The 23,157-nt window shown below is 41.7% G+C and overlaps 1 pseudogene; it reads left to right on the top strand.

The window, feature by feature from the left end:
* The first annotated feature begins 12,039 nt into the window (after positions 1-12,039).
* LOC114695889 lies at positions 12,040-13,253 on the top strand (annotated as a pseudogene).
* The last annotated feature ends 9,904 nt before the right edge of the window (positions 13,254-23,157 follow it).

Below are 23,157 nucleotides of genomic sequence, written 5' to 3'. Positions count from 1 at the left end.
GTGTAAGGAAGACACTTTGTGCCCATAACATACATGAACTGCTTCATCTGTCCTCATAGGCAAGTGAGCCAAGTATTCCCCCTTCTGTTCTATAGTTAAAGAAACTAAAAGGCTAAAAAGACAAGGCTTATTTTTCTTCCCTTCAGATTCTTGACTAGTCTACAGCTGAGTCAGGACAATGAGTCCACTCCTGTGGCTCCTTCCTTCCGCCCTGCACACACTCACCACCTTCTCTATTCTGCTCTTGCTCTTCTGTCTCCTGCAGCGGGCACACTCTGTTAAGTGTGCTTTGCTTGCCTGACTGCTTTTAACTGGAAAGACTTCTATAGCAGGAATCGTAGAGAGTCTTATTAATAAAATCAAACCTGAGCCAGGTATTGGGGTGAATGCTGGAAGATCAGAGAAGCAGAGCAAGCCACAGCTACCTCACCTCACCAGTTCCTCAGCTGGTCCTGTTTCCTCAGACTGGAAGCCTCTGAGTCCTCATCCAGAATGAATCTCAGCTGAACTGTGCTGCTCGAACGCCTGAAAGCTTAACCAGCCAAATGCTTCTAGTTCCTGGGCCTCACGCCTTATATACCTTTCTACTTTCTGCCATCACTCCCTGGGATTAAAGGCTCACTTCTTGGGATTAAAGGCATGAGTCACCATGCCTGGCTATTTCCAGTGTGGCCTTGAACTCACAGAGATCCATGCCTCCAGCAGGCTAGGATTAAAGGTGTGAGTGCCACCATTTTCTAGCCTTTGTATCTAGTGGCTGTTCTGTCTCTGACTCCAGGTAAGTTTATTAGGGTGCCCAATATTTTGGGGAACACAATACCACCACAGACTTCTGTAAACAGTCTGCACTGACCTCACCTGTTCTCAATAGCCAAAACAAAAACAGGAGTGAGTGGGGGATCTGGTGTGCCTTCCCCTTTTCTATCTCTAATATCATGTGCATCTATCTCTAATATCACTTGCTCACCTTCTGCAGCGGGCAAGCTCAGTCTTACCACTTCACATGGAAACCGTGTGAGTCTGCTCTAAACCCAGCACGCTGCTTGGGTTTCACTCCCTGCCCTGAAAGGTCCTGGCTGCTCCCCATCTTGAGTCTCAATTATTTTTCAGTTTCAGCCCCGTGACACCTCCTTTGTAAAGGTGTTCTGAACCACCAAGAAACCTTTGTGGTGTCTCCTGACGTGTGTCACCTGCGTGCTGGTTACCCGTCTGTCTCCGCTGCCTGATAGCGCGGAAGCAGAAGCAGTGATCGGTATTCAAGCTGTGGCTTCAAACACCCCCATGCTCTTGTGTGATTGTTGACCAGGTAGTTCTTAAAAACACCGTTAGATTACAAATTGCTCTGGGCAGGGAACATGTCTTGGTGAATGTGGGTGGGGTGAATGCAGACTTTGGAAAATAAAAAGACCCAGATCCAAAGCAGTGAGAACATTCCCAGGGGAGTCCATTCATCACCGCAGAGGAACAAACTAATCACACAGAACCCTTTCTTGAAAATCACGCAAACATTTTCAGAGAAATTTTATAGACTTGATATTTTTTAGTCACAAACAAATCGTTACATTCACAGCACACTTGGCACAGCCCTGTTGGAGGAAACTGGGGTAAACAGGGAAAGCTGGTGTGCGAATCTCTGCAGGAGGAAAACAAGATGTAAATATTCTCACAACACTAAGAGGAGCCCTGTGCCACATAAAGATTTCATCTAATTTCTAAAATATATGAATTTTGGCTTTCTGTAACACGTTTTACATGCAGGATAATGAAAAGTAATGAGCTGAATATAGATTCTTATATGAAAGTGAATATGATGATCATTACTCATCTTGAACATTAGAATCTATTTTAATTACATCTTAGTAAATTTACTCTATTTTAATGATGGCTCAGTGGTCTTGGTGGTGGCACTAAAAAGCATTCTGAGTCTTTCATCTGCATTAGAAATACTGTGTATGTGGCACGGACTTGCACAGAAATGAACATAGGCGGGATGGGATGCTCACACCACAGCAACGGGACCACTTGGGAGAACTGTTGAATATGTAGAGGTGTTTGTGGTGCTTTTAATGGGAAACATCCCCCAGAGGGGAAGGTATCTGAAGACTTGATCTCCGGCTGGCAGCGTAGTGTGAGGAGGTTGAAGCGGTGGAGGCTTGCCGGAAGAAGCGCATCATTGCGGTGGGGTTTGAGGGGTTACCGCCTCCCCCCACTTCTTGACTCGCCCGTCTTTGTGGTTACAGTTGAAATGTGACCTCTCAGCCTCCTGCTCTGACCACCTGCTGCCCCCCCCCAACCATTATGGATTCCTTCTCCCTCTGAAACCATAGTGAAAATAAACTTTCTCCTATAAGTTGCTTTTGCTAATGGTATTTATTACAACGACAGAAATGGCAACTAATTCAGTGTTGTATTTTGCCCTCAGAGCAAGATACTCTGAATAAACCTTTGTGCTTTTCCATTAGTGATAAAGATTCACTTCCGAACAGTGGTCTAGAAGGTTAGATTCAGTGAGGGCCTGAAGCTGGCTTCTACTGGCTTTCAAGAGTCGATAAAGTCCAAGTCCTCCTGAAGGTATTCTTATTGGGCTCTAGGTCAGTCACGGCAGTAGTGGAGTCATTGTTCATGGCTTACTAGCTTTTTCCTGGCTAAGCTATTCGAGCTTCTGGTCTTTTTCTTTATTGAAACAATGTTTTGGATTAAACTGCTGAAATTCCCTGTAGAGTATTGGAGGGCTCAAGCGCATGGCAGACACTCAGTTCCTAAGTTGTCAGGGTCAGCACTTTGCCCTAGTGAAGGGAAAAATTAAAGACTTAAGGAAGTAATTGAACAGATATTTGAAAATCAAGGAAAATAAAAAATTTCTTGTGGGATGTAAAATGTAAGGACCTGGAGTCTGGTATTTTCTCTGGATGGGGTGGGTATAGACAGAAGTGCCCAGATCTGCTTGAAGAAATTTCTTATGTTTAGTCAGACTCAACTATACTTTTAAAAAACAACTTCAGACTAATTCACATCCAAATATGGAAACCTCTCATGCCATATACTCCCCCCTTGTGTTTTTGGTAATTGGTTCACAAATAAAAACCTCAAACCTAGAACTAGATGGAGGCCACCATAACTTAATAATTTTCCAGTAACAAAAAGCAAACAGGGATTTGAATGTTGGGTCACCAAGGAGAGTTCCATGAGTTTGAGACATACGTGGTCATACTCTCCATCATTGAGCATAATGTTTCAGGTATAAAAAAACCTTACAATAACAAAGACTATGGAGGTCCACCCCTTATAGCCTTTTCCCAGAGTTCCAGAAGAGATACTACCAGAGGCAAAAAATTAATCTGAGCGATGCTGAATGAATCTCAGCACACTGAGCTCTTTAGTCCATTCACTTTATTCTTCTAAGTCAATTCTATCTACACAGCTTCCTACTTAGCTCCTCTCTGTCCCTTCTGCTGTTCTCTCATTGTTCTACCTTAGTTTTTTCCAACTTCATTCTCCTTCTTCTCTCAAGTTTCCAGTTTATACACACACAGTCAGCAATTCTATGGCTGCACCACTTTCTGGTTGGGCGGGGCAAGTGTACTTGGTAGCTAGGTAGCCTGCCTCACAGTTTGATGCACCTGGTATGTAAAAACCCTTTTGTTCTGAGTTAATTGTAAAAGGAGTCTTTTTAGAACTAGGGATACAACATGGGCTATAGGAGAAAAGAGGACTTAAGCCTAATTTGCACAAGAAATAAAGTTTTGTACCTAACATCTGCCTGGCTTTGACAGTTGTCTCAGTATGGGTATTTACCTTATTTCAGGACACTAGCCGGTGGTCTGATTTTTATCTATCTTCAGTCTGTCCTCGGATTTTTGAGAAGTATCTCAGATAAAATGCTTTTGTCCAGAGATGGCCTTGGTTGGATACTTGCTAATGGAGATAATTACAGAAAGGCAGACTTTCTGAGTCTAATGCTAAAAAGAAGGAAGAAAAGCCTGGGGGTGTTATCCAAATACCCTAATTGTATAGGGGAAAATGGTGCCCAATGAATGATCAACCACACTGTTAGAAGTTTTTGGGAAAAGAATCAAATGGGAAAGCTACAATAGCACACAAGAAATTCACTGCAGGAAACAGCTAAGACATTCAAAAACCAAAGTCACCAAGACTCCCGAGTTTTGGCTTCCCTCTGGCAGAGTTCTTGACTCTTCCAGGTAATGGAATGGCTTTTGCCATTGTCAACTGAATTCCTACTTCAGATTCTGTGGCTCACAGTATTACAAAAAAAAAAAAAAAAAAAAAAAAAAAAAGTCTTAAAAACAGTAGAACAGACTGTTTGGTTCCTTTTTCCAAACGGTGGAAAGACACAGAGGGTGGCGCCATGGGTGGCTGTGCAGTGTGAACACGGATTGGAATCTCATGTGTTGACATCAATGATTGATGGATTTTCTTATTATCTTGTAAAGATAACTCTTGTATGTGGAGTAAATAACTTTACAAATCACAATTTAAAAAACCTTGTATTCAGATAACGTATCCCAACTTGAGATCTAGAGAATACAATTCCATGGGATGTACTGCTAGCCTGACTATTTGACCCTAACTGTGTTCCATATAAGAATAACAGATATGCTAGAAAGAAATCAGATTGGGGAAAAAAATCCCTTTGTAAACAACCTCTAAAAATAACTAGCAATAAATCTAACCCAGAGGATAAAAGATCTCTACAATGAAATTAGCATATCCAACCCATGAATTATGGCAGAAATTAAATACCCCCAACACCAAATCATTTCATCAATAAATGGGCAAATGAATTGAACGGACAGTTTTCTACAGAAGAAACACAAGTGATGGATAAAGTGTGAAAAGGTGCTCAACATCTTTACCATCAGGGAAATGCGAACTGAAACAGCTCTGACATTCCATCTTACCTGAGTCAGAACAGCTATTATCAAGAAAACACATAATAACAAAGGTTTGCAAGAATGTTGGGAAAGAGGTCCACTTATTTACTGCTGGTAGGAGTGTAAACTGGTGAAGCCAATGTGAAAGTCAGTGTGTACATACCTCAAAAAGACAAAACAAAACAAAAACGAACAATAAAAAAAACCTCACAAAACCCCCTTAAAATTAGAACTACCATATGATCTAGCCGCACCACTCCTAGGTGTATACCTAGATTAGGAATCTAAGTCAACATCACAGAGATATCTGTTTGTGGCTACATTGTTTAGAATATCCAACATATGGATGTTTATCTACAGATGAATAGAGAAATGTGATTTATATAAGAAATGTATACATATTCTCTCTCTATATATACACACATATATAAATATAAATATAAATATATATAAAAAATTCCACACACTGTAGAATGTGCTCACACGCTGTGGAATCTTATTCAGCTATAAGAAAAAATAAAATGTGTCTTGGAAAAATTGAGTTGAACTGGAGATTATGTTATTTGAAATAAGACAGATTCAAAATCAAATATCCTATTTTCTCATATATAGAATCAGGTGTGTGTGTATGTGTGTGTGTGTGTGTGTGTACACATGCACATATATGCACATGACAGGAAAGTAGAGGTGGGGCTATAATGGAGGAGGGGGAACTGGAGGAGAGGGAGGGGCATGAGAGCATAAGGGTAGATGTAAAAAAATAACATTTTTTGCATGTGGAATATAATTTAAATAGACATATGTTTGCATATATACACTCAAATGTAAAGAAATACAAATGTATATACATTATACACACACATATATATATATATATATGATGAAAATTGAGAATTATTTGGGACCAGCAAGAAGAAGGAGGGAGGATGAGGAAGGGGAGATTAAAAGTAAAATACAATGGTGTTTATATATAAAAATCTCATATTGAAGGCCACTATTTTGTATGGAAAATATAGAAAAGTTATGTATTCATTTAAATGTTTTTAAAAGGAGAAAAATGGAAGGGTAAATAAAATGTGATAGGGAAATCAAGAGAGTCCTTATATGCAGGATTTGCTGTGGTATCAGCAAACCCCAGTCTCTTCCTAACAGGAGTCTCAGGGTGAATGGTCTGAGAATGGAGGAAGATTATTGTGAGGTGTGGGGATAGCCACTCTGGGTAATCATTACCTGAACAGGGAGATTGTCCAGCATCCAGGAGATGCAGTAGTCAGTACCTGTGGCCAGAGTGACTTTCCTGCCTCCGAATCCCCAAAGGAGCATGGCAGAAAGTACCTGCTTTTTTTATTAGGTGGATGATTTATGGTGATATTTAACCCCAAATATCCATGAATCAACTCTTTTCCAGGCCACAGCATGTATTTAATTATCATGTCTCCAAAGCAGTATCATTCTTAAACTTAGACATCTAAAAGGGAAAGAGCAAGGAATAAAAATGACCCACACCAGCTGCTTCTAGTTTGCTCTCTTTTGAGAAAACATCTTATAATTTCTCAGTTGAAAGACTACTGCACTTGAGTCGACCAGGAGCTCTGAGAGACCCTGCAGCACAAGCAGACACTTCTGCATCTGGTTTTCATTTTGTTTCTCCCCAACTTTGGGTCACTGGGGCCCTGTTTACATGGTCTGTCTTTGTGAATTGAAAGAACAGGAACACCTTTCTCACAGCTCTGCAGACTGAAGCTCAACACCAGGGTGAGGATTATCTAGGTCACAGACTTCACTAACAGGGCACAAGGGCAGTGCGAGAGCGCCACCCTCATGATCCAACTGCTTATCAAAGGCCTCAGTTCCTAACACTATCATATTGAGAATAATGGTTCAACATGAATTTGGCGATAGGGAAGGGGCACAAAATTAGTCCACAACAATCCCTGTTAATTCCTGAGAAACTTAGTTTGTAGTCCAGTTATTTTCTTTTATTGAAAATAGATTATTTTCTCATACAATATACCCTGATTACAGTTTCTTCTCCTTCCCCTCCCCTCAGTTTCAGTTCCACTCCCTTTCTGTCTCTCATTAGAAAAGAATGGGCTTCTAACAGATAACAATCAAACATGACAAAACAAAATATAATAAGATGAAGCAAAAATGATGATATTGAAGTTAGACCAGGCAACCCAACAGGAGGTAAAGGGTGCCAAGAGCAGGCACATGAGTCAGAGACCCACTCGTTCTCATGGTCAGGAGTCCTATAAGAATACTAAGCTAATAGATTGGTTATATATTCAGAGAACCTTATATAGACCCATGTAGACCTTGTTCTTGCTGCTTCAGTCTCTGTGAGCTCATATGTGCCTTGCTTAGTTGATTCAAAGGGCCTTGTAATCCTGGTGTCCGCCATCCCCTCTGGGTCTTATAATCTTTCCATTTCCTCTTCCTCAGGATACTATATTTATCTTTCTGGGTCTGGGTTACCTCACTTGGGATGATTTTTTTTTCCATATCCATCTATTTGATGGAGACCTCCCATTTAGACTCTCTCCACATGATGTCTGGCTGTAGGTCTCTGCATCTGTTCACATCTGCTGCTGGGGTAAGTCTCTCTGATGGTGACTGGATAAGGCACTGATCTATGAGAATAGCAGAATATCATTAGGAATTATTTTATTGATACTTTTTCCTTTTTTTAGAGCAGAAGATTTTGGTTTTACCCTAAGTCTCTGGGCTATCTAGCCTCTGGTTCTTGGATAGCCAAGCAGTGTAAGACATAGTTCCCTCTCATGGAGTGGGCCTTAAGTCAAGTCAGACATTGGTTGGCTACTCACAGAAGTTGGATTCCACCATTTTTCTAGCATATTTTGCAAGCAGGACAGATTGTAGGTCAAAGATTTTGTGGGTGGATTGCTGTCCATGTTTCTCTTTTAGTAGCCTGTAGAGTACTTTCCCACACCAAAGAGACTAGACTGTAGGTACCAGTTTGACTTATCTGTGTTCAATGAGTTGTGTGTGTGTTGTCCTTGGCAATGGGGCCACAAGGTAGGTTTGCAGAGAGGTGCCCTTTGTCTTAGCAACAGCCTGTGTTGTTGAATTTCCATGAGACCTCCTTGACTAACAACTCATTTGAATGTAACCCAGTCCCACCACTGGAAGCCTTGCTTGGTAACAAGAGATGGCCAGCCAGTTGAGACTCCACATCCCCTATTATTGGAAATCCTCACTAGGATTATCTTCATACATTCCAGGAAGGTTCCACTTCATTAAATTTTTCACACTGCCCCCAAATGCTCCCCAATTCCAGTCATCTCTCTCTGTACTTTCTCCCTCCACCCCATTTCCCCCAACCTGATCCCCACACTTTTGTCCCCATCTGCCCCCAGTCTGATCATAAAAATCTCTCCTATTTCCCCCTCCAGAGAGATCCATGCTTCCCCCTTAGAACCTCCCTCTTTATCTAACCTCTCTGGATTTACTAATTGTATCTCGGCTATCATTTACTTAACAGCTAATATCCACTTATAAGTGAGTACATACCATATATCTTTCTTAGTCTGGGTTACTTTACTCAGGATGATTTTTTTTTTCTAGTTCCATCCATTTACCTTCAAATTTCATGATATCATTTTTTTTAAAGAGCTGAGTAATACTCCACTGTATAAATGTACAATATTTTCTTTATTCATTCTTCTGTTGAGGGACACCTAGGTTATTTCCAGTTTTGGGCTATTATGAATAAAACCACAATGAATACAGTTGAGTGTCATTGTGGTAGGATGGAGTGTCCTTTACATATATGCCCAAGAGTGGTATAGCTGGATCTTGAGGTAAATTGATTGCCAACTTTCTGAGGAACTTCCATATTGATTTCCATACTAGCTGTACAAGATTGCACTCCCACCGTCAAGGAAGGAGTGTTCCCCTTGTTCCACATTCTCACCAGCATGAACTGTCAATTGTGTTATTGATCTTAGCCATTCTGACAGGTGTAAAATGGATTCTCAAAGTAGTTTCGTTTTGCATTTCCCTGATGACTAAGAATGTTGAACATTTCAAGTGCTTCTCTACCATTTGAGTTTCCTCTATTAAGAATTCTCTGTTTGGATCTGTTCCCCATTTTTAAATTGGATTATTTGTCTTTTTTAATATCTAGTTTCTTGAGATCTTTATATATTTTGGATACTACTCCTCCATCTGATGTGGAATGGGTAAAAAAAAATATTTTCCCATTCTATAAGCTAATGCTTTGTTGGATTGACAGTGTCCTTTGCCTTACAGAAGCTTTTCAGTTTCATGAGGTCCCATTTATTAATTGTTGATCTTAGTGTCTACATTATCAATGTTTTCTTCATAAAGTTGTCTTCTGTGCCAACAAGTTCGAGGCTATTTCCCACTTTCACTTCTATCAGGTTCAGGTGTCTGGTTTTATGTTGAGATTGTTGATCTGCTTCGACTTGAGTTTTGTGCAGGGTGATAAGTACGAATCTGTTTGGATTCTTCTACAATACAGACATTCAGCTTGACAAGAACCATTTGTTGGAGATGCTGTCTTTTTTCCAGTGTGTATGTCTGGCTATTTTATCAAAAATCAGGTGTCCAAAGGTGTGTTGATTTATATCTGGCTTTGCATTGATTAACATGTCCGTTTTTATGATAATACTATGCTGGTTTTGTTACTATAGTTTTGTAGTCCAACTTGAAATCAGGAATAATGAGACCTCCAGCAGTTCTTTTATTGTTCAGGATTGTTTTAGCTCTCCAGGTCTTTTGTTTTTCCATATGAAGTTGAGAATTGTCCTGTCAATAAAGAATTGTATTGGAATTTTAATGGGGATTGCATTGAATCTGTAGAAGCTTTTGGTAGGATGGACATTTTTACTACTGATCCATGAGCATGGGAGATCTTTCCATCTTCTGATATCTTCTTCAATTTCTTTCTTCAAAAACTTGAAGTTTTTATCATAAATGTCTTTCACTTGCTTAGAGTTACCCCAAGATATTTTATATTATTTGAGGCTATTGTGAAGGTTGTTGCTTCCTTGATTTGTTTATCAGTCCATTTGTCATTTATATATAGGAGAACTACTGATTTTTGTGAGTTTATCGTGTATCCAGCGACTTTGCTGAAAGTTTTTATTAGCTATAGGAATGCTCTAATGGAATTTTTAGGGTCACCTATGTCTACTATCATATCTTCTGCAAATAAAGACGCTTTGACTTCTTCTTTTCCAATTTGTGTTCCCTTAATCTCCTTCAGTTGTCTTATTGCTCTTGCTAAGACCTCAAGTACTATATTGAGTAGGTATGAAGAGAGTGGACAATTGTATCTTGTGTCTGGTTTAAGTGGAATTCAAGTTTCTCTCCATCTGATTTGTTATGTTAGTCAGCTATGGTTTTTTTGTTTGTTTGTTTGCTTATTTCAGGGAAGAACAACCCTGCAGTTCTTTTTCATATATATTGTTATATATAAGAGAACTGTACCAGTCCAACTGAGCTGTCTAATTAGTGAGGCCATCTGCACGGACCTGGATTGCTGGGCTCACCAGAAAAACATACTTCTGCTCTATAGGAAAGAAAGCTAATATCCTGCATCTAGCACTAAATGCTAGCACTCTGGGGATGGCACTGTGGTTTAGACACCAAATTCCAAGTGACAAATCATACTCAAAGACATTGATTTCCTTTCCTGGGAAGTTTTATGACCCTCTGCCTGTGCTTCATCTTTACTGTGTATTTGCTTACTGAATTATTCCCATGACTATTTTTCTTGCCAAATTATTCTTTAAAAAATTCCTCAACAAGCTACCCCTTCACCCCAATCTTGGTAGTCACATGTTGAGCACATGAACGCCAAGCTTTCAGCAATAAATGGGGGACAGCTGCTGTGAATAGAGCTGTAGATTTTTAAGGAGCAGATAGACCACAGACTCTGTCCTGCAGGAAGGAGGAGGATACTTATCTTCAGAGTTTAATCTGAGGATACTGGGCTACAGCAGATCTCTTCCACTTTTGTTATACCTGAGATTCTCCTCTGGTCTCCAATGCTTGAGGTGATCTCAGCATTACTTGAGTATCCACTTAACATATCTTTCCCTTAAAATTTGCTAGCAAAGGAGAGGAGCTGTGAGGAAAGTCTAGTAGACATTTGAGGACTGGATACTCCAGGGAAAGTACCAGTTGTGTCCAGTAGAAGCTATGGGGTTTCCTGGTGTTTTCCAAGGCCTTGGTGGGAGGGTCCAGCACCTATGCACAGGAACACTGGTATCGCTGTGACCATACAGACAGAAGGGACTCCACATGTTTAGAGAAACCAAGCATGATTAATCCCATAGATATGAGGCTTTGATCTGATCCTTGATTTTTGGATACCCTTGATTAGTCTTCCTCCTGCCACTCCTTCCCACAGGGGAATTCTAAGGCACCCAAGTATACCATGCTTCTATACCACATTCCCAGCTACCTGGGAGCATAGAAGTCCCTGCTGGGAATTCTAAAGGCTCATGACACTGTCAGGTCAGCAAAAGGGAAGCCCACCATTAGCCTTAAGAAATTGCCGATCAGTGGCTGTTTGCAGGACCAGAAGAGGCAGGTTTGCAGAGTGCTTGGGAGTGCCAGCTGAGGTGTACTACCCTTACGCATGTGATGTTACAGTAACAGTCAGCATTGAAGGAGGAGGAAGGTGGAAATGAGTATGACTTGAACTCTTAGCTCTAACTCTGTGTTCAATGGAGAACTGTCCATCTGTTTACATCTGTCTCGTCAGGCATCATAGGACACTGGCCAGGAAATAGCACCATAGACTTCCAAAAAGGCTTCTTGCTTTAGTGGGTACAGAAAAAGAAAATCATTATTATAAAAGCTATTGGCCTTTAATGGGTGCCAAACTTTGTGTTAAAACTTTTTGCTTATTTGATTTTATTTACATTATTATTGATTTTATTATATTGATTTTTTATTATTGATTTTATTATACATAAGAAATAGAATTACTACAAATTTTACAGATGAGGAAATCAAGGCTGAGAGAAGTTTATTGTCTTATGTTAACACAGCTTGTAAGGAGAGACCTGGAATTTCAGTCTAAAATCCGTGCATTGTACCACCAAAAAAATCACCCCACACACACCCTTACAGGTACAAATTTTGGTCCTCTGGGATGGAGAAAAAAATCTCTAGACACCTGAAGAGAGGACAAGAAATAAGCAAGAAGCATCAAAGGAACTAAATGGCTTAGAAGTAGGAGGAAGAAGACAGGTCAGGACTTTCAGTGGTTCAAAGACAAATCACTCCATTAATTGCACAGCTACCTCACAAACAGCCACACCAGAAACAGAGTGGAAAGAAGGTCTGTATCTCAGACATCCACAAACTGCTGGCTAGGAATGACTTAAGTTCTAAGGAGGAGTTCTCTTTTTCTTTTCTCTTTATGACCTATATATAATTTCAAATCTGTGAGTGGGCCTTGTGATGGCCCCCTACATGGTCGAACAGCTGGGGTTGTTTCTTGTACATGTTGTTTACAGCTCAAGAGGGTTATGCCGCTGAGTTTCTGAATTGTAACAATCAGATAAGTCAAAGCTGCCAGGCACAGAAGCTGAAGAAAAAGAAATGTAACCAAAAAATTTTGTTGATTCAAATATTTGTTATCCACAGTGCTGTGCTTAGGGCATGGCAGTAAAAGTGAATTAGGCATTTTGTTCTCTTGGAGTTGCTAGTTTAGCGACAAGAGACAGAGTGAAACATAAAACCAGCTTTCCAGCCAGCGCCGAGTGATGGGCATCTCTCGGAACAACTGGGGCAAGGACCACAAGACTGGTGGTAAGAGAAAGCCCTACCACAAGAAGCAGAAGTATGAGCTGGGACAGCTGCAGCCAACACTAAGATTGGCCCTTGTTGTATACACACCGTCTGAGTTCAAGAGGGCAATAAGAAGTGTGGAGCCCTGAGACCGGATGTGGGGAACCTTTCCTGAGGCTCACGAAACAGATCATTGATGCTGTCGTCTACAATGCATTCAGTAACGAGCTGGTCTGCACCAAGCCCCTGGTAAAGAACTGCATCGTGCTTATTGAGAGCACATCGTACCAACAGTAGTACCGGTCCCACTACTGTGCACTGGCCCTGGCCGCTAGAAGGGGGCCAAGCTGACTCCCGAAGAGGAAGAGATCTCAAACAACAACAACAAAAAACTCAAAAGAAATACAATGAAAAAAACAAACAAACAAACAAACAGAATGCTAAAATTAGCAGTCTTCCAGGGGAGTAGCTCCAGCAGGTCAAGCTTCTTGCCTGGATCACCTCAAGACCAGGCCAGGGTGGCAGAGCAGGGGCTATGTGCTCAAAGGCAGGGCGCTGGGGTTCTGAGGGGGGTCAAAGCCTGGAAATAAACCATCATTCATAGCTCATGCAATAAAGTGGTTTATTGTTCTATGTTTAAGAAAAAAAGGAGGGAGGGAGGGAGGGAGGGAGGGAGGAAGGTAGGAAGGAAGGAAGGAAGGTAGATAAAACCATGTCTGTCACCTCCATGAGAACAAAGGATGGAAGGCAGGTTCTGGGCTACTGAGCATTTCACTCAGAGCACTCTCCCCAGGAAGATTTCTGGGCAAATGTCACTCTCCCATCTCAGGCCAGGTAGACCGGCATTTCTGGCGGAAAGCATAAAATCAAAGGCTGTCGTTAAGGGAAAACTTTTTATTTTTCAGAAAAAGAAATGGAAACAGCAAGTGTCTTGTAGCTCTAAGCAAAACGGGCTGGCGGTTGGCGGTGCCTTCTAACAATCAAGATGCCAGTTCTGTCTGCCCCATGCCACTTACCCCTTCTTGGTGACGCTATGGGAACAGGCTTGTCATCACCACCGTTTCCTTGCTGGATGTGCTAATAGCCCCACCAACTGTATACCAGCACTTTCTCTACATCCTTGCCAACCTTCTGATGTCTTGTCTCTTTTATAATAACTATCTTAGCATGTGGAGGGGGGATCTCCTGGTGATTTTTCTTCTCTGTGGTGGTTAGTGGTATTGAGGATCTTTGTCTATTTATATTTTGTCTTTTTTTTTTTTTTTTTTTTTTTTTTTCGAGACAGGTTTCTCTGTGTAGCTTTGCGCTTTCTGAGCTCACTTGGTAGCCAGGCTGGCCTCAACTCACAGAGATCCGCTGGCTCTGCCTCCTGAGTGCTGGGATTAAAGGCGTGCGCCACCAATGCCCGGCCTATATTTTGTCTTTTGAGAAATACTTTTTCAGATCATTCGCCATCTTTAAGTCTGGCAATTTGCTTCCTTGTGTTAAGTTTTTGAGTTCCTTTTGTATTTGGCATACTAACCCCTTGTCAGATATATGGCTCATTGATATTTTCTTCCATTTTTGTGGTTATTTTTTATCCTCTTGTTTTCTTTGCTCTACATAAGGTTTGTTTTTTGTTTTTTTTTTTTTGACTTGGGCGTTATCTGTTTTTTGTTTGTTTTTTCTACTTGTCCCTTGTCTGCTTTTGGAGTCAGATCCAAAAATATCTTCACCTAGACCAATGCCAAGAATCTTTTTCCTATGTCTTTTAATGAGAATCTTTTAAAAATACTTATTTTATTTTATGTGTGAGTGTTTTTCATAAATAAGTGTACCTTGGGCAGGCCTGGTACCGGCAGAGGCCAGAAGGAAGGTATCTGATGTCCTGGAATGGGAACTGCAGACAGATGTGCTCCGTCAGCCACAGACCCTGTCCTCTGCACACTGGTAAACACTTCTAGCTGTGCAGCCGTCTCTCCAGCCCTGCAACAATGTGGAGGTCTGGAGGGAATGCAGAGAATTAGTAAGGGATTGTTGCGTGCCCTTTATCAAATGGAACCCTGGACAGGACATGTTCTGAGCAGCATATAACCAAGAAAGGCAATGACTGATGTACATGCTGAGGACGTAAACTTCACAATCAGATGAAATAGCATGCTGTCTAGCTTTTGTCTTAGGCTGCTGGGACAGTTTCTAAATATTTGGAATATTCTGAAAGGTTAGAGTATTTTTGCTGTTCATGTTGAACTTTTCTTTTGCTAATGAAGTGACTCATAGAGGCCTCTAGAGAGTTCAGAAAGGGGGCTAGCCATGTTAGAAAGGTCAGCTCTGGGAGCACAGAATGGTAGAGCATTGAATCAGTAACATTTTCAGATATTTTCAGATATAATCCCTTCTGCAAGGGACGAGATGGGTGGAGACTGAATTCACTTGACCAGTGATTCAATCAATCGTGTGCAGTAATGAAATCCCAAAAGAACTCATATCAAAGACCAATCGAACTTGGTAAGCACACTGATACTGGAAAAGAGTGGTGTGGACCAACTTCATGAGGGAGTAGGAACTATGTATTCGTGACTGGCTGCTGCCCCAGATCTTGCCTTCTGTGCCTCTTATTTTAGATGGCTCTGATTTGTATCAAAATGTTGTAACAAAATATAAACTGTGATACATACTGTTTTGCTCATTTATATATGTTGATCTAGCTGTTTATCAGTGTTTGGGGACTTATATCTTAAGAACTCCTCAATATTAGGCCAGTCAGTCAGAAGTGCAGGTGGTCATGGGTCACAGCTATCATCAGAAGTAAGTGAAATCTTTTATTTTTTTAAGTTTTCCTCTTCCTTAAATTTTTATGTATATGGGAGTTTTGCCTGCATGTATATCTGTGTACCACATGTGTGTGCAGTGCCTGAGAAAACCAGAAGAGGGTGTTGGATCCCCTGGGACAGGTGTTCTCGACAGAGTTATGAGCTGCCATGTGGGTACTGGGAACCGACTCCATGTCTCCTGGAAGAGCAGCCAATGATCTTAACCCCTGAGCCATCTCTCCAGCCCCGTGAGTGTGATCTTGCTGGGCTCCATGCCCTTAGCCTGTGTGACATCTTCATTAACTCCTGGTAGTCAGTGTCGGAACTGAACTGCAGAATTAGACCATAGCCTCATCCTGACACTTGTGTGTGTGTGTTCTGAGTTGAAGGGCTTTGATCACCCCTGGGCATATTCAGCACAGAGATTTTAATTCAGCAAAATAAAATGGATGGGGCCTGGGGAGGTGGCTCAGTCAGTGACATTCTGGCCTACTAGCATAAGGACCTGAATTCAGTTCCCTAAAAGCCATTATAATGCCAAGCGTGTTTGGTAATCCTAGTGTTGGAGAGGCCAAAATAAGGAGAGTCACTTAGAGTTCACTTTCAGGCAGCCTAGCTGAATTGGAAAGCTCATGGTTTAGCTTGTGGCTAAAAAAAAAAAAAGAGGCAGACAGTGATAGAGGAGCAAACAGTGGAAGACATCTTCCATAAACCTCTGGTCTATATACACATGGACGAGTATGTGTGCATATGCTACAGACACACACACACACACACACACACACACACACTTGCGCGCGCGTGCGCAACATTTGAATTTGAGGCCTGCATTGTTCATCTTGCAATAGATTAGAAAAACCATGTTGGCATGGCCAGTGACAAAGCTTGAGCTGGGTGTTCCAGGAGGAAAGCTCACTGTCCCATCCAGCAAGTACTTTACTTGAGGGCAGCAGTTGGCGTCAGTAAATGGTGGCTCATCGTGATCTGCTGGGGATGGTAATCATGATGTCTGCACATTGGCCGAAGTTACAAATGTATTCAAAGATAAAGTTATCAAACTAGATTATTATGACATGTCCAGTCGCTGATTCCACAAAACTTGTCCAAGTACTACAGTGGCTCAGTAGTGTATAAAGGTGCAATCACTGGAGACATAGTGTCAGGACTTTAGAAGAAACCCAAGAAATGATAGGTTATTTTTTTCAGAATTTGACTATCTTCCAGAAGCCTATAAAATGCTTCTCTTTACAGAGAAATTAGTAAGAACCATGAGTTGGACATATTTTAACACCATCTCTACACAGTACAGTGTAAATGGAAATGGGAAAGGCCTTCCAGAATAGATGTGATAAGAAACCTTAAGCTATTTTATCATAGGCTCAAGCCCAGATGATCCTCTGACAACCGTGAGGGGTCTTCTGTGAGGAATCAACCCAGGAATTCCTTGGCCTGGCTTTGTCCTGTGAATTAGTGAACAGTAACCAACTGCTTGCATCCCCTCAGCTTCAGGCTTCTAGTTTACTAAAAATAATGAGTAAGAAGTGATACAGAGCAGTTAGCTGAGGCTGACTGGTGACTAATGGTATTCCCATCAAACTAGTTGTAGGAACTTGGAAAATACTGTATTTAACTGACATTTGTTTATTCTTTTAAAATCATCCAGAATTGTTTCCCTTACTAATAGTAATGGTATTCCTTTTGCACAGAGGGAAATTGACAATCTGTTTGCTGGATGCTAATTAACTTAGCTTCAAATTTCAAAATTTGCAGTTCTTCACTGACTAAGACTTGGCCATGGGCAACCTAAGGCTAAGTGGATGATGTCCAGAAAAAAATAATTAGTATAAATATAAAAACAAAACAAAAATGACCATTTTAAAGTCCTGGATATTCCTTCAAGAGCAAATAACAAGTGGGAAATCTTTAATTACTAAATCTTGACATGAATACTTAGCGTTTGAGTCGTGACTGTCCTCATCACATCACTCTTACTCCCATTCCAGCTGAACCAAGAATGACTCCAGGGGACACAGGCAAAAACATGGTGTCTCCTGCTCTCCTCAGCCTCCAGACGATGGCTTCAGTTTCACCTCTCAGAGAACAGGCCACTAGCTCACCACTTATCAGTCACAGTCTCATAAGATTGTAAAAACTCTGTATGACAGTGGGAGCTAGGATGCCTTTCTCCGTCTTCCCACCTCACATTCACAGGGTGAGAGCTGAGGCCCGTGAGCTGTAAGCTGAGGGCTGATGATCTCCACTATGGCCTGCTCATAGGCATAGTTTCTGTGTCAGCGAGGGAGGCCAACACAGCAAGATGATATGATCTTGCTGGCTATTAATAGAGTAGGAGTCATACATGGTCAGTGGTGGGGTGCCATCCCATTCCCCCACTTTGGTACAGAAGCTCTGAGGCTCTTCCCAGGGCAACACACACAATAACAATAAGAAAGAAGAACTCTATAGCTCTTCAAACCACACATACAATGGGTTTGTGTGGATAGACTGAAGGAAAAAAATCGGAGCAAGGCATCAGAGGCAGACTACGCCACAGACTTGGAAAGATCAACACTGTGATAATATAGTAGTTCCTGTCTAGAGTTTTGTCAAAAAGTAGTGCTGATATTGGGGACAAATAATTGAGAGGGGATTGGTAGCTCCATGTTTGCAGAGCATCCAACAGACAAAAAAAGACAGTACCAGAGTCAGCTAAGAATAACCTTGAGTGATTTTAAAAACAAGTTACCCCTGGGGGTCTGTAAGGCTGTGTGAGTGCTCTTGGCTGCACCAACTCAGGGCAATTAAGGTGGGTAGTGGAGATTCCATCTATCAGCAGAGGTAGCCAAACCTTATTGGGCAAAAGGATTAACACAGCTTCTGACCAAATGCTACTTGAAAAGAAGCTTCTCTGACCCAGAGGAACTTCTGTGGTAACGCTTCAAAAGAAAACCATTGTCTTCCCAGTGTTCATGGGTGTGTATGGGTAGGCAACAGTGTGCCCCATCAAGAGAGGCTGGAAAGAGCCAAGATCCAGCCCTAAATGAGCGTAGAATGCAACAGTAAGTTCCTATAAATGTGAAACTGCTCTTCAAACCACACACACAATGGGATTGTGTGGATAGACTGAAGGGTGACTGGACAAAGAGCAGCTTCATGAAGACCCAGAGGGATCCCTAGGAAACAGAGCAACAGGTGAAAACAAGAAAAAATCTGAGCAAGGCATCAGAGGCAGACTACGCCACGGACTTGGAAAGATCAACACTGTGATAATATAGTAGCTAAATGCCTAGTATTTAATAAAATGAGCAGATATGCAAAGAAACAAACATGTAACTCCTATACAGGAAAGGCAGCAAAAGTATTTGTAGGGCAAAAGACATGGTCAATAAGACAAAAAGACAGCCTACAGAATGGGAAAAGACCTTCACCAATCTCACATCTGACAGAGGACTGATCTCTAAAGTATATAAAGAACTCAAGAAACTAGACATCAAAACAGTGAACAATCCAATTAAAAATGGGCTAAAGAGATAAACAGAATTCTCAAAAGAAGAATCTCAAATGGCTGAAAGACATTTAAAGAAATGTTCAACATCCTTAATCATCAGAGAAATGCAAATCAAAACGACTCTGAGATACCACCTTACACCTGTCAGATTGGCTATAATCAAAAACACTAATGACAGTCAATGTTGGAGAGGATGTGGAGCAAAGGGAACACTCCTACCTCAACTCTCTTACACACACACACACACACACACACACACACACACACACACACACACATACACACACAGGAAAACACTCATACACATAAACCATCATTTTTGAAAAGAAAAGTCAAATGTGGGGGATGGGACATGATTCATTGGTAAAGTTTTGCCTAGTATATATGAGGTACTGAATTTGATTTCTAGTACCACATGCTGACATTATCTATGCATAGATAGATAGATAGATAGATAGATAGATAGATAGCAAATTAAAATTAAAATATTTAGGAGATCAATAATATATATGAAGTGAGAGAATGAGCCATCGAAGTTAGAGAGAAGTCAATAGAAATAATACAATCTGAAGAATAGCAAGGCTGTAGAAGAAGGATGAGGAGGAAGAGGAGGAACATGGGGGTCACTGTTAAACACACCAACACAAAAAGGGTGGAGCTACCAGAAAGAGAGGAGAAGAGACAGAAGGAGGGGCAGGATAAGGCCAGTGCAGGAGAGGAAAGCACAGCCTCGTTACTCAGGAGTCTGGCACTGCTCACCAGCTCACTCCGTCCTCCCCACTCCTGCCATGGGAGGCTCCCCTGCCCCAGCACACAGTCGCCAGCTCACTCCATCCTCCCCACTCCTGCCTTGGGTGGCTCCCCTGCCCCAGCATACAGTCACAAGCTCACTCCGTCCTCCCCACTCCTGCCATGGGTGGCTCCCCTGCCTCAGCACACAATCGGCGTTCTTTGTCTTTGCATTCTCTACACTTGCTTTCAGATGTCTCCTCTCTTCTCAACATCCATCCAGTGAATATCTAGTCATGCTTATTAATAAGATCTCTCATCTGTAATGCAGTGTGTCTGCTCACATAGTGTGACTGGTTGGATCTCATCTGTATGCAGTGTCTGCTCACATAGTGTGACTGGTTGATCTCATCTGTATGCAGTGTGTCTGCTCACATAGTGTGACTGGTTGGTCTCATCTGTAGTGCAGTGTGTTTACTCACATAGTGTGACTGGTTGATCTCATCTGTATGCAGTGTGTCTGCTCACATGTGTGACTGGTTGGTCTCATCTGTAGAGCAGTGTGTCTGCTCACATAGTGTGACTGGTTGATCTCATCTGTAGTGCAGTGTGTCTGCTCACATAGTGACTGGTGCAGTGCAGTGTGTCTGCTCACATAGTGTGACTGGTTGGTCTCATCTGTATGCAGTGTCTGCTCACATAGTGTGACTGGTTGATCTCATCTGTATGCAGTGTCTGCTCACATAGTGTGACTGGTTGATCTCATCTGTAGTGCAGTGTGTCTGCTCACATAGTGTGACTGGTTGATCTCATCTGTATGCAGTGTGTCTGCTCACATAGTGTGACTGGTTGATCTCATCTGTAGTGCAGTGTGTCTGCTCACATAGTGTGACTGGTTGATCTCATCTGTATGCAGTGTGTCTGCTCACATAGTGTGACTGGTTGATCTCATCTGTAGTGCAGTGTGTCTGCTCACATAGTGTGACTGGTTGGATCTTGTTACTTTAGAAGAGAATGTTGGAGAACAGGAGAAAGAAGGGAAAAAGGAGGGGTGGAACTGATAGGAAGAGGAGAGGAGGGTAGAAGAAGGGGAAGTTGAGTCTAGCATGTTTCAAATGCTATGTTGTCCTTTATTTAATAAGCATTATTAAGTGAGATTTTCTGTTTGGTGAGAACTCTTGGCAGTGGCCAATTTAACACACAATGTGTTATACCCAAAAATCATTAAATTACAACCATCTAATTACTTTGTGGGGTCAAAACATGTTTTTTTTTTTTTTTCTGAGTTCTTTCTTCCCACACACTTTAGTCATTTATTTTAAAAAGCTAACTAAATAGCTCAAAAAAATTCCTAGAGGCAGGGAAAAACAGACAAAACCCAAGATCCCATAATGTCTGCCTCTATATCTATTTGGGCACTATTTGGGGAAGCTGCTGGAAATTCTTGAATCTCCTCCTGGTGGCCAGGATTCCATGGGAATGACTGACTGGAAAATCTGCCTGGAACATCCTGAGGCACAGAAGGACCAGGCCTGGCATCCGCCATCTATTCCTTGAGTTCAGAAGCAATGAGGGCTCCTAGGTGTGCTGAATGTGGTTTGTCTACATTCTAGAACATTCTATCATATAACCACAGTGGAGCTTCTTGTGTGGATGGTTCTTGAACAGTGTGTAGGGCTTCCCTTCCAATTTCCTGTCCATCTGTGCCACAGCTGTTCCTGTGTACAGAATTCTTCCTCCAGCTCTTGATTGGATACACTTAGGTCTGAACTATTGTATATACACATGGGAGATGTAATTGAAAGGAAAGATGTTGCATTATCATAGGACAATGAAAGGAGGTGATGCACAAAGAGAAGAATATTGTACAGTCTTTCTTTAAATGAGAGTATAAGGTGTCTAGACTTTCAGTACCCGTGACAGGACAAGTCCTGAACACTTCCTAGGCCTTAGACTCTTCTCCAAGGAAGCCAGGCACATTAGGAGCAGAATGGACAACAGCGTGGACAACCAAGTCACACTCTTAACCTATGGCAATGGGGTTCTTAAGGTTGGGGATGTAGCTCAGAGCAACAGTACATGGCCATTCCTGAAGCTGTGGATTCAGTTCTCCCATACTAACCATCCCCCTCCTTGCCAAGAAAGGGGTTCTTTTAGCAACCTCAAGGCATAACAGAGCATTAGAACTTTACAATGTCAAAGTATTGAATAAGAATAGTATCATTCAGTGAGCATTCAGTATGTGGCAAGCATTGGGTTGAGGGTGTCCCTGGGGTAAGAACTACCATCTCCTAACGAGGGTGAGTTACCAGGGGGCAGCCCTTGTCCAGGCAGGAGTGAGCCTCCACCCTAAGCCTGTTTAACACTGACAGATGCAGTTAATATTCTGTGACCTTAAACTCCAAGCTTCAATAGAGTTCCAAACAGAACAAGAACAAAAGAATGATTTCATCCTAAAAGGACCCGAACAACCCAAATGAGAGAAACAGAAAAGGCCGAAGCTGTCTTGCACAGTTCACCAAGAGAGCAGGTAGGGTCAGAGAGGAATGGTCTACGGAAACGGCATGCAGAGCCCGCCCCAACCTGGTGCCACATCCCAGACCACAGAGGAACAGACAGACCGGACATATTCGCAGCCCCTGCTGGCTGTGTAGGAAGCAAGACCGAGAGCTCAGTTTTGTATTATGGTTTTGCCTGTGTGGCTCACACTGTCTAGTGAAATCACCCTTCCATTCTCAGATCCTTCTGGTTTTACCTTGCTCCAAGAAAATCCAGATGAAGAGACTGGAGATTTGTGTCAGAAATTCCAGGGAATCACCAGCCTCTGCTCTCAGCTCCATAGTACTGGTCATCATCTGTGTATATTCATCCATTATGACCTCCACACTCGTTTCTGAAGCTTAGCTCACATCTAGTCTAGATTTTATCACCATCTTTGTAAGAATCAGCTGTTCAGAATGATCATTTCTCTGCCATCCTTCTTGCCACAGCGGTATTGCAAGGGGCGGGGAAGTAGCATTTAAGTACTGACTTCTATTATCTTATACTCATCACTGACTTGCTACCCTCTCTGAAAATGCATTTAATTCATTGGTTTTCAGATAAAATTTTAGAAAATTTCTATTTCCTTTTCTTTACAATCTCATTGTATAAAACCAGGACTCATTTAATTCTCAAGAATTCTGAGCAGCTTTGCTTCATTGGCTCTCAATAGTTCTGCTCCTCAGAGGATCCTTAATTCTAAGAATATGGGATCCTGGGGAAAACCCAAGAGTCAAGCAGTCTGAACTGCCTCCCGAAAGCCTCCAAAGGATACCCGATAAGGTGGATATCTGGGTTTCTTTTTTTTGGGGGGGGGAGGGGTCTGCTCCTAACCAATGCTTTTCTCAGCCTACAGCCCCATCAAAAAGAAAACTCATCTTTTACATTTCTATGTTATTTC

The sequence above is a fragment of the Peromyscus leucopus genome, chromosome 6 (genome assembly GCF_004664715.2).
Source record: "Peromyscus leucopus breed LL Stock chromosome 6, UCI_PerLeu_2.1, whole genome shotgun sequence".
Classification (NCBI taxonomy): Eukaryota; Metazoa; Chordata; class Mammalia; order Rodentia; family Cricetidae; genus Peromyscus; species Peromyscus leucopus.
This window is presented reverse-complemented; position numbering and strand designations above follow the sequence as displayed.